We start from the raw sequence: 20,865 nt of genomic DNA, 5'->3' as shown, positions 1-20,865 counted from the left end.
CCATCAATAATGATTGACAGTTTTGCTGGGGTATAGTAGTCTGGGCTGACATTTATGTTCTTTTAGGGTCTGTATGATATCAGTCCAGGATCTTCTGGCTTTTATGGTCTCTGGTGAGAAGTCTGTTGTAATTCTTATAGGTCTGCCTTTATATGTTACTTTGCCTTTTTCCCTTACTGCTTTTAGTATTTTTTCTTTGTTTTGTACATTTGATGTTTTGACTATTATGTGGCGGGAAGTATTTCTTTTCTGGTCTAAACTATTTGGAGTTCTGTAGGCTTCTTGTATATTTATGGACATCTCTTTCTTTAGGTTAGGGAAGTTTTCCTCTATAATTTTGTTGAGAATATTTACTGGTCCTTTAAGTTGGGAGTCTTCCCCCTCATCTATTCCTATTATCCTTAGGTTTGGCCTTCTCATTGTGTCTTGGATTTCTTGTATATTTTGGGTTAGTAGCTTTTTGTATTTTGCATTTTCTTTGACAGTTGTGTCAATGTTTTCCATGGTATCTTCTGCACATGAGATTCTCTCTTCCATCTCTTGTATTCTGTTGCTAATACTTGTATCTATGACTCCTGATCATTTTTTTAAGTTTTCTATCTCCAGGGTGTTCTCCCTTTGTGATTTCTTTATTGTTTCTACTTCCGTTTTTAGATCCTGCATGGTTTTGTTTAATTCCTTCTCCTGTTTGGTTGCATTTTCTTGTAATTCCTTAAGGGATTTTTGTGTTTCCTCTCTAAGGGTTTCTATCTGTTCTATGAGAGTGTTATTTATGTCTTTCTTAAAGTCCTCTATCATCATCATGAGAAGTGATTTTAATTCTGAATCCTGCTTTTCTGGTGTGATGGGGTGTTCAGGGCTTGCTATGATGGGGGAACTGGGTTCTGATGATGCCATGTAACTTTGGTTTCTGTTGCTTACATTCTTGCGCTTGCCTTTTGCCATCTGGTTAATTCTAGTGCTACCTGTACTTCTGTCTCTGAAAGCCTGTCTTTCCAGTTGTCTCGCTTTTGTTTGGTCTTCTAGGAGTCCAGATGTCTTTGTGATTTTTTTCCAGCTGCCCTGATTACAGTGGTATCTCTAGGATGCCTCAGGATATGGTGCCTCCAAGGTAGCAGTCCAGCTAGATGTCTGCTGTTCTGGGTGCAGTGTCTCCTCTTGGATATCTCAGGGTATGTTGTCTGACACTCTGAGTTCAGTTGTTCCTCTGTGGCTCTGGGTTGAGCGGACCTTCCAGTATGTCTCAGGTGGAATCCGGGGTCCACACAACTGCAGACCTGGTAGAGGTCTGGTCTGGGACTCAGACCCTGCAGGCTTCAGACCGGAGGGGGGGCGAGCAGCAGAAGGAGCGTGCTAGTGCTGGCTATGGGTTCTATGGATCCCCCAGAATGTGTCTGGGGGGCTCCTAGGTGCACTCACTCGCAGGCCTCAGACTGCAGGAGGGGCGAGCGGCGGAAGGGGCGTGCTAGTGCTGGCTATGGGTTCTATGGATCCCCCAGAATGTGTCTGGGGGGGCTCCTGGGTGCACTTACCCGCAGGCCTCAGATTGCAGGAGGGGTCTCCTGTATTTCTTAAGGGAGTTATTTATGTCCTTCTTAAAGTCCTCTATCATCATCATGAGAAGTGATTTTAAATCTGAATCTTGCTTTTCTGGTTTCATGGGGGCATTCAGGACTTGCTATGTTGGGAGAACTATGTTCTAATGATGCCAAGTAACCTTGGTTTCTGTTGCTTATGTTCTTGTGTTTGCCTTTCACCATCTGGTTATCTTTAGTGCTACCTGCATTCACTGTATCTGACTGGAGCCTGTCCATCTTGTTATCTTGGTTGTGTCAGAACTTCTCAGAGTCCAGCTGTCTCTGTGACCCTGTGATCCTGCGATCCTGTGTGTAAGAGCTCCTGAAATTTAAACTGCTTCTGGGATCCTGAAATCCTGGTGTGACCAAGCTTCTGAGATCTTCTGATCCTCTGATCCTATGTTCCTGGTTGTTTTAGAGCTCCTGGGAGGCTAGCTTCCTCTGGGTGTTGTGGGATTGGGTGCAGAGCTTGCACCCAAGGTTTGCTCAGGGCACTGGGGCAGACTGTAAGGCTAGAATGAAATAATCTTAAGTGAGGTAACCTAGTCCCAGAAAGACAAATATGATATATACATAACTATAAGTGAATAGTAGCTATAAAATAAAGAATAATCACAGTACAGTCCACAGACCCAGAAAGGCTAAGTAACAAAGAGGGCTCTAGGGGAGATGAATGAATCTCCTTGTAAACAGGAAATAATAGATATCACCTGTGTCCTGGAGGGAGTGATTGGAATTTGGGGCCATTTCTGAGGCAAGATGTAGAAACCCAGAGCAATGGAAACTCCCAGAAATGTATGAGGGTAATCCTAGCTAAGACTCCGAGTAATAAGGGACACAAAACCTGAACCAGCCATCTCATATTTCTAGGCAAGATTTCCAGTGGAGGGATTGGGATAGCAACACAGTTAAAAAACCGTTGGCCTGTAATATGTCCTGCCTGCAAGATGTGTTGTGGTAAAGGTGGCAAAAATTTGTGGGAATGGCCATCATTTATGATATAATCTATAATCTTCTATCTACAGTCATTCCTTTGTGAATGCATTTAACTTTTGGAACTTCAAATACAGTCTACATGTCAATGACTTTGGACATCAGAGTAATGTTTGAATGAGTTATGACTCTTGGGGCTGTAGGGATAGAAAAAAACGTGTTTCAAAGTCAGGCAGGATTTGAATTTTAGGGAGCAAATTATGGAAACTTAGAATCTAAATATTTCAGCATACCCAAAATTCTTATAGTGACACCCTATTCCCTCAGTGTATTTGTGAGTAATTGGAGTTTTTGAGAGGTAGATAGGATTAGGTAAGTTCATGAAGATAAGATTTCTATGAATGAAGCTAGAGTCCTTGCAAGTACTATAAGAGAAGTTGTTTCTTTCCTGCTCTCCAGATTTCAAACAGGTTGACACCCCAATATATCACTTCCACCCTCTAGAATTGTAAGAATTTTTTTTGTTCTTAAGAAGCCATGCAGTCTGTAGTAATTTGTTAAAATGGCTCCAACTGTCTATAATACTCTATGCCTGATTTCTCTATCACTGGACAAGGGACTTTGTCTTTGACTATAGTGTAGGCACAGATACAAAGAGAAGATATACACATATACTCGGAACCAAAAAAAAAAAAAAAAAAAAACAATAAAGTTAGGTGTAGGGAAATTATTTAAACCTAGTGTTCTATGTAAGCAAAGAAATGAAAGTGAAAAGTGTGTGTTGGGGGATGTCTTGGTTGTTTTTTTTTCTTTTTTTCTCTTCTTTATTTTTTCATTTTTTGTTTTTACGCTGAAAGTCCAGCAAGTTATATTCACATTTCTCACAAAATTCTTAGAGAAAAAAGATGGAGAGGAGTTTGGAATGCCTCACCAAATTATTTTATTCCATTCTCTGTACTTGGTTGAATGAATTCAGCAGCCCTCAGCCACACTTTAATGGCACATGGCCACATCTGGCTTTTCTGAGCTCACACAGCTGTTCTGTCAACTCCCTGAGGGTTTATGTCCCCTCCTCTTCTCGAAAATTGCACTGCCTGTTGGCAATTAGCCCTAATGAAGCAGCAGGAGTTTCCTGAGGGGAATGCATTGCTGACAAGTATAATTATGGTTAGCAGCTGTGGGGCCTCTGGGGCTGCAATAGGAACCCATCCACCTGTCTGAATGTACAGCCGGACTGCTAAAGCTGCAGCTGGCAGCCGGTTGGACACTCTGAGCCAGGCCGCCATGCACCAAAAAGAAGACTCTGGCTCATGGAAGCCAATTGAGAGTAAATACTTCAAATGCTCACATTTCTGTAACTCAGCTGCATGCACTGTGAAGCCACAGCAAATCACAATTCCCATTTTCCAACTGATTGTGATCATTGTTGTTTTAGCATTCCTAATGCTGTTGCATATATGTACAAAGAGTGAGTATTCCTACAGAGATAAGGGAGATCTAATTATTCATATATTTTTGAAAGGCAAGTGGGGATATGTGCCACTATTTAATAACTAATAACTGTTGGATTAAAAAATATCAGTATAAGATACCTTCATGTTCTCTTTCTGAAGAAGACTTGGAGTTCTATAATGAGAAAGGGTTTATAAGGATTGCTTTTAGTGTGTATATCTATTAACAAATATACAATAAATATATTTATAATAAATAAGTATATGAATATAAATAAATATATATTTAAAAGAGGCTAACAGCCTTTTCACTGGTCATTTAGAATCCTGGGACAACCATGCTGCAAGAAAATCCAAGCTAGTCTCCATAAAGGCTGTATGGAGTTAGATGCCTTGGCTATGATATGGTTCCATTTTCCAGACCATGTCATCCAAGCCATAGCTCCAAACACTACAAAATAGAGGTAATCTGTTCCAACAACACCTCATCTAAGTTCCTAAACCACAAATTCTAATATATAGTAATAAATAATAATAAATTGTTACTTTAAACACCTACATTTCAGAGAGCTACATACATAATAGTAAATAATATAAAATGTTCACATTTATGTATCTAGTTGAGAATATTTTCCAACTAAATTAAAGTTGACTGAACTTTTAAAACACTGATAAGTACCTCAAGAAATGACAAGAAACACTTTGATAGATAAAAATGCCAAGACCAATTCAAGTGCACAAAGGATCAGATGTCCCTCCTGCACATACAGATAGGTTGAAATATGGGGAATATAGAAATAAACTCAATGAAAATTTATAAAGCAAAATTTGTAAAGAAACCCATTTTAAAAGTTAATATATACACATTTTCGTTAACTATACAAGACTTGAAGTATGTATTAGTTAATAATAACAAAACCATAATGATTATCATGACATTAAAAGCTGAGCATTGAAAACATGTAGCTAGATTTGTACAATTTATACCAGAGGGGTCTTTGTTTACTCATGAACAAAAGACATATTTTATTGTAATTTTCGTCTTTCAAAATGTATTATTTTGCCGGCTTTGTGGTGCATAGATTTAATCCTAGCACTCAAGATGTGGAGGCAGGGAGATAGCGGTAAATTCAAGGCCAAGTTGATAGACATAGCAAGTTCTAGGCCAGTCAGAGATACACTGTGAAACTCTGTCTCAAAGAAAGGAAGAAAGAAAGAAGGAAAGAAAGAAGGAAGGAAGGAAAGAAGGAAGGAAGGTAGGATGGAAGGAAGGAAGGAAAGACAGACTGTCGCTTTTTGAGAGGAGGCTTAGTGCTTAAGAATACTCACTGCTCTTCCAAAGAACTCAGGTTCAATTCTCAGCACCCTCATGGCATCCATCAATCTTCTATCACTCCCATTCCAGGGATATCCAATACCAGCTTCTGGCCTCGTTGGGCACTATAAATACATGATTCATAGACAATTGATGAGGTAAAACACATACATAAAATAAGAATAAATAGATATTTTAAATGCATAATATAAAAAACTAAAACATTTGACTTTGTGCTTTATAATTCATATGTATTAGTAGAGTAGGTATATGTAGAATTTTATACATCTCTTTGTAGAGACACATATATCTATGCCCCTTTTATAATTAATTTTGGGGCACTAGGGCTCAGCAAGTAAAAGTGTTTTGCACCAAGCTAATAACCTGAGTTTGATCCCTGGAATCCACATGATGTAAGAGAGACTTGACATTCAAAAGTTGTCTTCTCTCTCCATGCTAATGCCATGGTATATATTCCTCCTTGGCCTCCACAAAAAATAAATAAATGTGAATTAACTTTTTAAAAGTATACATACAGGATCAGACCTGCCAATCCTTCCTGGCCCATCTTCCCTGCACATTGAGTTCTCTGGGGCACCACTAACTGTCATGAGCCACCAGAGCTATCCCCAGAGGACCTCCATTATTCCGACACCTCTTCACCCACCTTTATCAGATCTGTGGAGCCTGAACCATACAGGTTAGATTACCTTCCTCCATCCATCTTCCCTGCTCACTGAGTCTTCTAGGACACCTCAGCTGCCCTGAGTAGCTTGCTATCTACACTGGAACCTCATTTGCTCACTATCACTCAGCCAATCATTATCAGACCTGCTGATTCAGAACCATACACCTGTAAGGCCCCCATGAAGGGAGGACCTCACCCAAGCCTCAGGAATTCGTGGCCACCCATTAACTCACAAGACACTGAACTTGATGCAATAAGCAAGAGGTATATTTCGATCAACCTGTTGAGGTCAAGACCTGTAGCCCATGCAGAGGCAATGGGGTCTGACCCCGGGGCTTTGGAGACAGAGAGAATTTAAAGCCCAAAACCACAACTCGGGGGGGGGGGGGGAACCACAACCCAGGGGGAGTAAGGGAGGGCTATTGGAGAGCACCTGTGGAAAGTCCCAGCCCATTATTCAGTTTGTGACAGGGCACAAGGAACAGGCTATTCTCTAAGAGCCTATATGTAATTAGCCAAGTTCCTGGTATCCAGGATGTACGGGCATGCTGAGAACTCCCAACTCAAACTCTCCTGGTATCCAGGGTGCACAACTCAAACTCTCCTGGTATGCAGGGTACACAAGGATGCTAACTTGAACTCTCAGCTCAAACCCTATTCAATCTATCGTATGGTCAGTTTTTAGTTCCTGATACCCATAGCGCTTGGTCACGCTATCTTGAACTCCCAGCTCTGAACTCTATTCAATCTATCATCTATTTTGTCTTGTGGATAGCTAGTTTCCTAGGACCCAGAACGCAGAACAAGCTGATCTGCACTCTTGACTCCATCTGTGGAAGGTTTAAAATTTTTTAACTCTTTCAAGACTTTAGATTTATAAAGCAGTGGCATGTTTAAATGAGGATTAATGGGCTACTTTAGTAAAAATATGGAAGACTTTATTACTGAGAGTGATTTAAACTGTGCAGACCTGGCCCAAGAGGTTCAGTGGAGAATTTCAATATGTGGCCTAGACACTGTTTTGTGGTATTTTGGTGAAGAATGTGGCTGCTTTTTGCCCTTGTCTGCAGAGTCTGCCTGAGGCTAAGGTGAAAAGACTCAGATTTATTGCATCGACAAAGAAAGTCTCAGAAACACCCATCATAGACTTTGTTCTCTGGTTAAGTCTCATGAAGAGCATTTTAAACAAGCATAGTACGATGAGAAAGGGAAAATATAAAATACGTGGTTGGAATATTAAAGGGGCACCCAGAATTAAAATGGAGCTAAATCCTGTGTTCAAGGATATTAAATTGAATTAAGGGAGTAGTGACCTTGAGGCAAGATTCCACTCAGCTAAATTTAGGTCTAGTTTTGGTAGTTTACACCATTAATCTCAGCAGATAAAGGCAAGCAGATCTCTGAGTTCAAGGCCAGCCTGAGACACAGCAAGTTCTAGGTGAAGAAAAGCTTAACTCCAGGCATGGCAGTACACACCTTTAATCTCAGGAGAAGGACATGCAGATCTCTGAGTTCAAGGTCAATCTACAGAGCAAGATCCAGGACAGTGAAGCTTAGGCAGTGAAGGAGTTGGAAAACAGAAAGCTAGTGATAATATAATAGAACAAAGGGAGCATATTCCAGCTCCAACAAACAGCAGAACATGGCAGCTTTGGCCATGTGGCTCTGGCTTTAGAGTCAAGAATAGAAGAAACTATTTAGCTAAACTAACCAAAAGACAGAGTGACAGTATCCAAATAAACAAAATCAGAAACAAAAACTGGGACATAACAACATATATTGAGGAAATTCAAAGAATCATTAGGTCTTACTTCTAAAGCTTGTACTTCACAAATTGGAAAATTTTAATGAACTGGATAATTTTCTAGACAGATACCAATTACCAAAGTTAAGTCAAGATCAGGTTAACTATTTAATCAGCCCTATAACCCCTAAGGAACTAACAGCAGTCCTTAAAAGTCTCCCAACCAAAAAAAGCCCAGGGCTAGATGGCTTTAATGAAGAATTATACCAGAATTTCAAAGAAGAGCTAATGTCAATACTCCTCAAACTATTCCACAAAATAGAAACAGAAGGAACACTGCCAAACATATTTTATAAAGCCACAGTCACACTGATATATAAACCAAACAAAGACTCAACAATGAAAGAGAATTTTAGACCAATTTTTCTTATGAACATTGTTGGGAAAGTACTCAATAAAATACTCACAAACCAAATCTAAGAACACATCTAAGACATCATCCACCATGGTCAAGTAATCTTCATCCCAGGGATGCAGGGATGGTTCAATATATGAAAATCCATCAATGTCATCCATCATAAAAACAAACTAAAAAAACCACACAAATGATTCTGAAAAAGTCTTGGACAAAATCCATCCCCTCTTCATGTTAAAAATCTTAGAGAAATCAGGGATACAAGGCAGATACCTAAAAGTAATAAAAGCAATACACAGCAAGCCAATAGCCAACATCAAATCAAATGGAGAGAAAGTTAAAGTAATTCCACTAAAATAAAGACAAGACAAAGTTGCCCACTCTCTCCCTATTTAACAAAACAACTAAAGGAGATCAAGGGAACACAAATTGGAAAGGAAGAAGTGAAAGTATTGCTATTTTTGGATGATGTGATTATACATAAGTGACCCTAAAAATTCTACCAGAGAACTACAGCTGAAAAACACCTTCAGCAAAGTGGGCTGGATACAAAATTAACTCAAAGAAATCAGTAACCCTCCTTTATACAAATGATAAAAAGGCCAAGATAAAAACCAATACCCCTTTACATTAGCCATGAATAATATAAAATATCTTGGTGTAACTCTAACAAAGCAAGTGAAAGACCTGTAAGACAGTAACTTCAAGTTGCTAAAGAAATAATTTGAGGAAGATATCAAAATATGGAAAGATCTCCTATGCTCATGGATCGGTAGGATTAACATAGTAAAAATGGCCATCTAACCAACAGTATTTACTGATTCAATGCAGTTCTCATCAAATTTCCAATACAATACTTTATAGACCTCGAAAGAGCAATTTCCAACTTCATATGGAAAAACAAAAAAACCCAAGATATTTAAACAATACTGATCAATAAAAGAACATCTGGAAGTATCATCATCCCAGATCTCAAATTCTACTACAGAGCAATAGTCATTAAAACTCCTTGGTACTGGTATAGGAAGAGACAGGTTAATCAATAGAATTGAATTGAAGACCAAGAAATAAACCCATATACCTACCGACACTTGATTTTTGGTAAAGAAGCCAAAACCATACAATAGATCAGGGAATGCATCTTCAACTACTGGTACTGGTCTAACTGGATAGCTATCACCGTGCACAAAACTCAAGTCCAAGTGGATCAAAAACCTCAACTTAAAACTGGATACACTAAATATAATAGAACAGAAAGTAGGAAATAGCCTTCATCTCAGTGGTACAGAAAACAATTTCCTAAACAGAATACCAAGGGCTCAGGCTCTAAGATCAAAAATTGACAAATGGGACTTCAATGAAACTGAAAACCTGCAAGACACAGGAAATTGTCATTAGGAGAAAAAAGCAGTCTGCAGATTGGGAAAGGATCTTCACCAACTCTACATCTAACAGAGGGACAATCTCCAAAATTTATATAGAACTCAAGAAGTTAGACACCAACAACCCAAATAAACCAAATAAAAAATGGAGTACAGAGCTAAACAGAATTGTCAACAGAGGAATCTCAAATGGCTGGGATACACTTAAAGAAGAGTTCAAAGTCCTTAGTCATCAGGGAAATGCAAATAAAAACAACTCTGAGATTCCATTTTACACAGGTCAGAATGTCTAAGATCAAAACTCAAGTAATAGTGAATGTTGGTGAGGAAGTGGAGCAAGGGGAGTACTCTTTCATTGCTGGTGGGTGCACAAACTTGTACAATCACTCTGGAAATCAATCTGGTGGTTTCTCAGAAAATTAGGAATATTTCTACTTCAAGACCCAGCTCTACCACTCCTAATCATATAGCCAAAAGATGTCCCACTATACTACAGGGACACTTGCTCAACTATGTTCATAACAGGTTTATTCATAATAGCCAGAAACTGGAAACAACCTAGATGTCTCTCAACTGAAGAATGGATAAAGAAAATGTGGTGTATCTACACATTTGAATGATATTCAGCTATTAAAAACAAAGGCCTCATGAATTTTGCCAGCAAATGAATGGAACTTGAGAATATCCTTCTAAGTGAGGTAACCCAGACCCAATAGGACATGTATGGTATGCACTCACTTATAAGTGGATATTAGCCTTAAAACATAGGATACCCATGCTCTACTCCACAGACCCAACAAAGTTAAACAAGAAGAAAGGTCCAAAGGAGGATGCTTGAGTATCATTCAGAAAGTGGAATAAAACAGTCAGAAGGCAGATGGAGGGAGGAAATTGTGTTGGAGAGGGGACAGGGAAGTGAAGAGGAAGAGGCTCAGGATCAGGTGTGGGGTGAAACAGAGGAGATGATGAGATGGCCATGAGAATGAATGGAAATCTGCAGCTGGCAGGGCAGGGGATGCATCTCCAGGACATGCCTGAGAGCTGCAATAGGGAGGCTGTCTAGAATTAATGGTAGTGACCTTAGCTGAAACTCACAGCAGTGAGGATATAAAACCTAAAGAGGCTACCTCCTGTTGCCAGGCAGGAACCCCAGTAGAATGATAGGGACACCAACCTACCCACAAAACTTTCAACTCAAAATTTATCCTGCCTACAAGAAATGCAAGGACAGGAGATAGAGCAGAGACTAAGGGAATGGTCAAGTAATAACTAGCCCAAACTTGAGATCCATCCCAAGGGGAAGCACCAGTCTCTGACACTGATAATGATACCCTGTTAAACTTGTAGACAAGAGCCTAGCATGTCCTCTGAGCGGCTCCACCTAGCAGCTGGCTCAGACAGATATAAAGACCCACAGCCAAGCATTGGATGGAGCTTGGGGACTCTTATAGAAGAGTTACAGAAAGAATTGAAGGTCTGATAAGGGATAGGAACTCTACAGGAAGACCAAAAGGGTCAACTAATCTGGACCCTTGTGGGCTCTCAGAGACTGAACCACCAACCAAAGGACATACATGGGCTGGACTTAGGCCCCCAGTGCACATGTAGCTTCGTTGGATCTGTGCAGACAGGAGCCTAGCATACCTGTCCTCTGAGAGACCTCACCCAGCAGCTGACTGAAACACATGCAGATAGATACCCACAGCCAAACATTGGTCAGGGTTTCTTATGTAAGAATAAGGGGAATGACTGCAAGGCCCTAAAGGGGATAGGAACTCCACAGGAAGACCAACAGAGTCAACTAACCTAGACCCTTGGCTGGACATACAAAGGCTGGACCTAGGCCTTTCTACTCATACATAGTGGTTGTGCAGCTCTGTCTTCATGTGGGTCCTGAACAACTGGAGGTGGGGCCATACCCCAAACTGTTGCCTGTCTGTGAAATCTTTTCCTCAAACTCAGCTGTCTTGTCTGGCCTCAGTAGGACCTTGTTCTGCCGAGACTTGATGTGACAGGGTTGGGGGATACCAAGGAGGGGCCTCCATTCTCTCAGAGGAGAAAGAGAGTCAGGAGAGACTATGGGAGGGAGCACCTGGGGCTAGGGGCAGTGATCAAAATGTTAAGTGGATTAAAACAAATAAAAGTACAGAAACAGAATAAAGTATTCCATTGTGGTAGTTTCTAGTTATCCATTTTCATTAAACACTACCTAACCATTAGGGATAAAGCCTAGGTCAATATCACCTTCATTTTTCCATGTTCAGACCAAGAACTGATGACTACACTGATCATAATCAATGGGGGGAGAGCCTACTACTAGTATTCTGCTAAGTGGACATAGTAATAAACTTACTTCTAATTAATTAATTAATTACACACATAGATTAATGCAACTCTAAACACCAGAGAAGAACCTATTTATAGTAGATAGTGATATACTCTCTATATAGTAGATATCTATCTATATCTATATCTATATATTTATATAATTTCTATAATAGTAGATAGCTACTCACACTGGAAAAGATGCACAGAATGGGGTTGCAATATGCTTATCCCTAAATACGATATGTGTATCACACCCTCCTTGCAAGAGTCAATGGTCATTGCAGAAGAGGGAGTGGAAATAGTGTAAGAAGCAGAGGTGATAGAGGACTACAAGGAAACAGTATCTTCTGGCCACACCAGGGCTGCTGCACATATACACTGACAGCAGTTAGGAAACTTATGAACGCATAACACCTGTGCAAGCTCAAACCAGACAAAAATCCTAGCATGGAGTGAGGAGGTGAACATGGAGTCCCACCCCTAACAAGGGAACTATTCACAATTGATTGACAGGTTCTGGGAGAGGGAGAGAGGTTTTGTTTTTTAAAGTGTAGCTCTTGGTGAGTTGAAATGCTGCAGTGGAAAGACAAATATCTAAGAGTATGTGTGCAGCACAAGCTGGACTTGATGGACCATCTAACAAAGAGAACACAAAGGTGAATGGATAAGAAGGAATGTATCTTGAAGGTGTGTGTGTGTTAGGGGGGCAATCATGATGATCAGCACACTTCCAGCAAAATTTTCAAAGAAATAATAAAAATCTATTTATAAATATACTGTAGACACAAAGTCTTTATTGTACACAAATGAATTGCATACATTGGATTTGGAAAATGACAGGCACATTTATGGGACTAAACTCCATCTTCAGCAAAAGGACATTGCCACTAAAAGTAGTGGCATGGTCCCTGGATTCTTTTGAAGCCCTCAGGTGAAATTGTCCTGGGTTTGGTATTGATAGTGTATATTTACATCATAATTTAATAATTATGTCATAATTTAATTTCTAATGACATGCGAATGCATTAGGTTTTCCTAATAAGAATGTGAGAAGACAGGATTTATATAGTACACATTTAAAGAAAATGGAGACTTGATCCTCTGGCTGAACTTCTCTTTTATAGTTAACATATAATAATGTCACCTATTTATGAGCTAAGTCTATTTTGATTTGTGTATACATTGTGCAGTAATATCAAGGCATCACCTCATACATTTTGTTGATTTTTTTTCTGAAATGATGTCTTGCTATGTACCCAGGCCGTCCTTGACATCATGATCTTCCTGCTGCTGCTTCTTGAAATGCTGAGATTACATGCATGCACCATCACATTTGACTGACCTTGTACGTTTTTCATTTCTCTGTAGTAAAACACTCAAATTCTCTCTTTTAGCTGTTTCGAAAAAATCCAGTACATTATGCTAACTATAGACACGGTGCTCATGTTGCTCTCATGGAAGAGGGTGGTTATCCAGAGACAGTTGGGCACCGGGGTGAGGGTGGGGGGGTGGCAGTGGCGGGGGTGGGGTTTGGAGGCTAGAATGTGGAGAGATTGAACAATGGATACAAAGTTACATTTAAGTAAGACAATTAACACCAGGTACTCCTTTTATATTTTACCCCTTTTCAGGTTGATGCCTGGGGCAGTAATTTTTTTGTGTGTACTGTTTTATAATATTGTGTTGTGTGATTATATCTCAGACTTTAAAATTTTTGATTTATCTTATTTTATTTTACCAGTCATGGTGAGGTAGTTGCTTTCAGGAACAAGGCTGCTGTGAGCCTTTGTTCCTGAGAAATATGTAAGATGTTCTCACGTGTATATTCTTAGAGATGAGATTACTGGGATACTGATATATGCAGATTCAACACTCCTTTACTAAAATCAGTGGGCTTCTGCCAACTGGGCACAGAAGCATACACTGCTTTTAGTTCTTGTCAACCCCTGCCATTATCTGACTTTTGAATTTTGCTGATGTGATGTTCACAAAATACTACTTAGTGAATTTAAGTTGCATTCACCTCAATGATAATAAGGATCAGTATTTTTTTTTGGATGTTTGTGGTCATTTTTAAGCTTTTTCTTTCCTAAAATGTGAAAATCACTTTGTCAGTAGCAAAATGTCTTAAATTATATACCATTAAATATATGAGATTATTTTTCTTTCATATTATATATGCAAGAAGTTTTCAAGTGTATAATGTAAGAGATGCTAAGACTAGATATGTGTGATAGGTACTCATATTTAAATTCATTACAAAAAAGAATTTTAAAAAAAGAGGCTGTGCCTTGAAAGAGAGCAGGGAAAGGTAAATGGGGAAGAAATGGGAAGAGGGAAATGATCCAATTATATTATAATCTTAAAGATAAAGGAAATAATTTAAATAATTTAAAAAGATTTATTGTATGTGGGCTGGCAAGATGGCTCAATGAGAAAAGTGTATACTGTCAAACCTAACTACTTGAGTTTGATTCTCTGGGGGTATGCATGGTGGCAGAAAAGAACTGAGTTTTGTAAGTTAAACTTTGACTTTCAAATGGAGAGGTGACCAGTCACAGGTACCCATGGGCACACATGCAGAGTAAATAAATAATCATTTTTTTTCTACCTATTTCTAAAGCATAGAAAAATCTATCTTTTTTTTAATTTCTCAGTTTGTGCTCAGTGATCTTGCCAGCCTATCTTATTAGTTCATGTGTTTTACCTGTAGATTTTTTTATATAACAGCAAAACACAAAGTATTTGTTTTTCCATATCATCCTAAAGACGTTTTCTGGTCTTACTGCAGTGATGGGTCATCTAAAATAATACTGCCTAGGGGCAGGGGAAGCTGAGTAATGGTGTGGAAATTACAAGCCTGCAGACCTTACTGGCTTACAGGAAAAAAAAACTTACTCCTCATTTGTGATTTTATCTATATTGGACTGGCTATAATCTGCATATCATTTTAATTCCAGACTCAAAGCTGAAGAGATTTTTTTCCTATTACAGTACTTCCTGAGGGCTACATATGCTGGAATCACACTATGAGTCTTAAACTCTCCTTTACAAGCAAGACATATCAGTGTCAATCAATGCCACTAGCTATCAATAGAGTGGGATTGATCCTATTTTTGAAAACTTTATCCTAAATAGGAAGTAGCAGCAAATATGGTGAACAACACAATCAAAATAAAAGATGCACTCTAATGTATGCTAGTGGAAAGAAGTGCATCTTGAGGACTATACCCTAGAGGACCAAGTCTGACTATTTTTGAAAACTTTATCCTTCTCTCTCTCTTTTTTTTTTGTTTCTGCTCTCTCCTAAGTGACTACATTTCTTTTGCACACAAATGCAAACCCCTTTTGCCATCAGTAATTATCAGATTTTCCAAGACCTTTTCCTCCTCCTCCTCAAGTAATACCCATGCTCTATTTTTGTTCAAGTAGAAACTTTCTTATAGCCTGATGGAGAAATGACTCCTTCATATATCTCATCCTTCACTAGTAAGTTGAATTCCCTAGAGCATATCTTTTCATACTTCAAGTCTGCTGACTGACTAAATACCATTTTGTGTTATTTTAAAGTTGTTCTGTGCATAATCTATTTCCTTTTGCAGACTATAAGGCTGGTTATGGTGGCATACAGCTTTAACATAAACATCTGGAAGGCTGAGGCAGGTGGATCAGTAACTCAAGCTCATCTTTAGCTAAATAGTAACTTTGAGTCCAACCTGGTCTACATGAGATCCTGTCTCCCAAAAGTAAGACAAAGAAGAAAAGTATATAGAGGCAGAGAAGGAGGAAGAAGAAGAAAACAAAAAAAAAAATCAATAAAAATACACAAAATCTCCTGCATAATATGAAAAATACGCTTGTTTTCTTGTTTAAGGATATTCATTTCCAATTATATGGAGAATGAAAAAATCAATGAGACTAAAGAAGGAGAAGCACTGTGTTATGAGACATTTAAGCTATAAGGTAAATAGAACATATATACTTGAATAGAATGAACTTTGACTGCAAGAAGTGGTGGAGAAGGACCATATCAGATCAAATTATCATAATAATTGCTGGTTGTTTTATATTAGTTACACATTACTAACTCCCTTTCTGGTCACAATTATCTTATTTGAAATCCATAATTAGTACTGTTGTCTGTTCAGCAGATTACTGACCAACTACGACTGTGGCCAGGTATGCCAGTCCCCATGTCTCTCTGATAAATCCAAAATATATCCTTTCCAAGTGCCATTTAACTTTGTTCTCCCTGATCTTTCTAACTACATCTTTAGCAGTCTGGATGAACCATGTGGAATCCAGGATTCAAAGAATGTTCTCTCTCCATTCCATTTACACCCTCTGGCAAATGTGTTAAACTAACCCATCTCTTTCCCTTTGCTTTTCACTGCATATTTTAAATCAACTAAAATTATATGATTTGAAAATCATAATTTTGTCTCTGAGCTTTTCTCTTTCTTATTCTTTGGGATAACTTGCCCGATGATGGAATCCTTAGAGTCTATTTCATCAAGATATTTTTTTCTACCCAACAGTCCCTATCACAGTAGGTATCTAATCAATACTAATTTCTTTCCTTCACTCAGCTCTCTAATGGAAACTGATTTTTTTTTGTACTTTTCTAATGTCATCTCCAATGTCCTCTCTAGAAACCAAAGTTGGGCACATGGTAATACTTACTGACTGACTTGTTCCAGTTATCAATTAGGCATAATTCAAGGATGATAATATTACTAGTTGTGGTGAACCACATAATGTTTTACAGGTACATGTACAGTGTGCATGTGTGTGTATGTGTGTGTTCTGTAGGAAGAATATCTTGTGTATTATATAGACACACCACCTGTCATTTAAACATCCTATGGCCTATAGGAAAGAGTAGAATTAAAGGTGGGGCATCCTGGAAGTAGAGAGAGTTCTGGGATAGAGCGAGCCACTAGAGATTTTCCTGGGAACAGGTGACAAGATGGATGCATGCTACCTGAGCAAAGGTAACCAGCTATGTGGCCGAATTGCATTAGAATAAATGAGTTACTTAAATTATAACCAGTCAGAGAAGAGCCTATCTAAAAGACCAAGGTATTTGTAAATATATTTTGAGTCTGAGTCTTATATCTGGGAGCATGGGGCTGGGAGGAAGAACCAGAAATAACTTAAACAATGTTAATTTGTTTGTTTTGTACTATAGATACTACAGTTTCCTAAATGGTACACAAATGTGACTATTTTTTTCTGTGGCTCTGTGGCATGACTACCTGGCACTGTGCCCGACTATTTAGAACACCAAAGTATCTAATTACTTGTGTAAATATCTCTTAAACTTTAATGTGCACAAAATCAATGGAAGATTTGTTAAAATAAGTAATTCTGAGTAGTACTCTCCCAGTTTTATTCAGTAGGAGTAAGGAATCTTCTTTCATCCAGGGCCTAGGTACACAGGGTATTGGTGGTCTCTGCCAGACATTGAGAGTGACAGTCTTTTGACAACTCTGTGAAGTAGGTATTATTGCACACAGGAGAAAATAGATACATAAAAATATATTCAATTTTATAGTATTAGAAAAGTCATGGAAATCACAAGAATCCACATTCCTTGAATTCTAGGAGAAAGGAAACCTGTAGGGATGATGAAGATCAAGGCACAGTTTGTATGTACACTATAATGCTCTTGAAAATATAATCTATACAGAATTCATCATATCTAGTTCATGCTAGTGTATGTCTTCTATCATTTTCTCTCCCCCATTCACAGACTTAATGGTCATATGAGCTAATGTAGATCTTTCATTTTTTTCAGGATTATTATTCTTTATTTGTGGTACAGGGGCTCATGCCCAAGGCCTTGCATTTGCTAGGTTAGATTTCTACATCTACATTATGTAACCCAAGGTGCTAGAGTAAAAAATCATATATTACTTCTTTTGAATCTTGATTGTAAAAGAACCCAAAACCTACCTGGATATCTAATATCTACCTGGATGTAGAAATTAATTACATACATATAAAATCACATAAGGAATCTAAATAGAAGGCTTTAATGAACCAAGTAAAATACTGTATGTAAGTACACATGAGTATAATACAGCTTAGTTGTGAGCATACAATTAAGGTATTGGAGAAAGAAAAACAACAACAACCCCACTTCCCCACCCAACAATCATTGAGGGAGAAAAAAAACACCATCTGGTTAGTTGTGCTGGGTATAACTGCCCTCTAGGACATATCTTCACACCCCCAACAGACACCTACAGAAGGACCTGCTGGGAGATGATGATTGGCCATATATAAATGCACATACCAATCCAGGGCTTCTATATCTCTAAGTCTTGACAGTCAGGAAAATTAAGGTCACTTTTTTACATTTTTGTGGCTTCCATGTAAAAATCACTTTCAGAGATGCTTTCATTTAAAAGACTTTGATCTAACAATCTTACCAAAGAAAGCTAGTCTAGCCTCAAGTCCACATATAAAAGCAGAGAGGTGAGCAACTTTCCAATTGGTTACCACAGCAAGAAATTGACATAGTGCAGTTTTCTCTTTGAGGAGCACTGCTATGCTGTTCCTTCCAAAAACCTCATGTACTGTACCCGGGCATCAAAATGGTCAGCTGGCCGGTTGTATGGTGTCCACACAGGCTCTCCAACAAACAGCCCCATGGCCTTCTTCTCATCCAGTGTGAAGCAGTGATAGATGCCAGCAGGAAGCGTAATCATGTCCTCCTTCTCCATGGAAATTCGGATCCACTTGTCCTCCTTGTCCCTGACATCAAAGTACCCAATGCCCTCCATGATGTAGCAGATCTCCTCATCCAGATGCAGATGTTCCTCAAAGAACATCTTGATCTTCTCCTCATAATTGGGAAGTCTATCTTTGCATATGGTGATGATGTCCATTCATGAGTAGTTTCTCATTTTCTGGATCTTTTCCAGTTCTGGATCATTCTCATACTTGTCAGCATCTAACTTAATATGGCCACCCCACACATCGACTCTACAGCGTCCCCAGGTCGTTGCTTTAGCCGTAGGCACAAAAGTGGTAAGCAGGCCTTCATGGTTTTAAGGGGCATGAAGTGCCAAGAGAAGGGGAAGAAGGGAAACAGGATAAGCCAGGGGAAGAAAGTTATGCAAGGATGTGGTCTGAGCTTAAAGACTGACTTCATCCTGGTCTTAAAGATGCCCCTGAACACAAAAGTAGTACAGCTCAATTATTTTTTGTACCTCTGTGTCAGTCATTTGTTAGCAACTATCCTGGGGTCAGGGATAGAGGTGGGGGGTGAAGTAGAAACATTATGGTTTCTTTGGGAAGTTGGTTGTTTCAAATGGTGTTTTTCTAAAACAAACATGTGAATCTTTTCTTGAAGCTCACACAAGTCTCACACAAGTGAAAGGATGTTTTGCTAAAACAAGCACATGAAAGGACACCTGAAGAAGGATTCTTTGCTAATGATACACATGTATTGGTTCGTCTTATGGTATGTAGCTGACCTCCATTTGTTGTGACTCCATAGAAAGAAAAGCACTTTAAGAAAAACCATCCAGTGGTGTTTGGGCAGCTTCTCGCTGCTTCTGAGGACTCAGGCCAGTTGGCAGAGTGATGCCGGCTGATACAGCCATATGGAATTTTGCTAAGACAGACCCATGTGCTGAGGCAAGACACAGTGAGGCAAGACCCGTGGAGGACATATGATGTTTGGAGGGAGTATAAATAGGACTCAACAGACTGGGAGAGAGGCCTAGGCTTGCATAGCTAGGTTTACAACACATTGTTGGTCTTGCATCTTCGCTGAACTTCACTTCTCTGAGAGAGACACTGCAGAGAACTTCTCTTGGCATAGTTCTGGTTGATGGTCCTGGTTGCTCCCTCTGATTCATGCTGATTAAGCAGAGGCCTGGCTTTTTCTGCTGGGCCATGCCCCCTTGCTGATTCATGTTTTCTATCCCTGATACTACTAAACTGGACTGCTGTTTTATTCCTGAAGTGTTTGTGAGTGAACCAAGCTGCCACTGCTGAATCCTATGAACTGAACTGATGATTTCTTGACAGCAGATGGGATTTGTTTCAAAGAACCATTTCTAAATAGGTCCACTTCCTATATCTTAATAACCTTTTCCCTCCACTACCTCTGGTGGGTGGTGGGCTAGAAGGGAGGTTAAAGCATTTAAGAACCCCTATTAAAAGTGAGGGTTTGAAAAATTAAAGATGATCTTCATCTACTGGAAGAAGTACTTCTTGTCTTGCTGAGAACAATTTCATGAGAATGGGGGGGGGGAAGCTGTAAACAGATAGCTGCTTACATTTTCAACAGCTAGACAGGTCTATCAGCCAGAGGAACAAATTATCTAGGTTGAGACCAGTACCACATGCTACACTGTATTAGTGGGCTTTGGGATTGAAACCCAATGCTTCTGTCCCTAGACCCCATAGAGTGTTTCCCTTCAGCCTGTGCTAGGAGACCTATATGAGGGTCAGGAAACCTAGACTGTGATTTTTGCCAGTCATAAGTTAGCTCAGCAGGTAAAAGTGTTTGTCACCAAGACTGATGACCTCAGCTTAATCTCCAGGATCCACATGGCAGAAGGAGTGAATTGACTCCTGCAAATGATCCTTGGATCTCCACATGCATACAGGACCCACACACATACACACACACACACACACACACACACACACACACACACATATATATATATATATCCATGCACACACAGCATACAAAATAAATAAATGTAACTTAAAAATAGTACAAATATTTTCAAATTTTCTATGTATTCTTTGTGGAAATGGAAGACAGTTTTACTTGGTAATACTTTCCTATAAATATTTAAAACACTCTTGTATAAAACGCCTAACTCAATTTCACAGTTTTGCCACCTTTTCCCCCTTAAATCCACTTTTAAGAAAATTATGAAATTAGTTACACTTTGCTATAAAATTCCCAATAACTTTTCATGTCCATCTTTCCCTCTTCTGTGACCTCAGGATAATTAAGTGTCTTTTTCTCCCAAAAAGAAATGTGAAGCGTGTGGAGA

The 20,865-nt window shown here is 39.0% G+C and overlaps 1 pseudogene; it reads right to left on the bottom strand.

The window, feature by feature from the left end:
• Positions 1–18,387: 18,387 nt before the first annotated feature.
• On the bottom strand, positions 18,388–18,729 carry LOC117694916 (acireductone dioxygenase pseudogene; annotated as a pseudogene).
• Positions 18,730–20,865: the final 2,136 nt, after the last annotated feature.

This window comes from Arvicanthis niloticus, chromosome X, assembly GCF_011762505.2.
Source record: "Arvicanthis niloticus isolate mArvNil1 chromosome X, mArvNil1.pat.X, whole genome shotgun sequence".
Classification (NCBI taxonomy): domain Eukaryota; kingdom Metazoa; phylum Chordata; class Mammalia; order Rodentia; family Muridae; genus Arvicanthis; species Arvicanthis niloticus.
The sequence above is the reverse complement of the archived record's forward strand: the minus strand, read 5'-3'. Positions and strand labels throughout refer to the sequence as shown.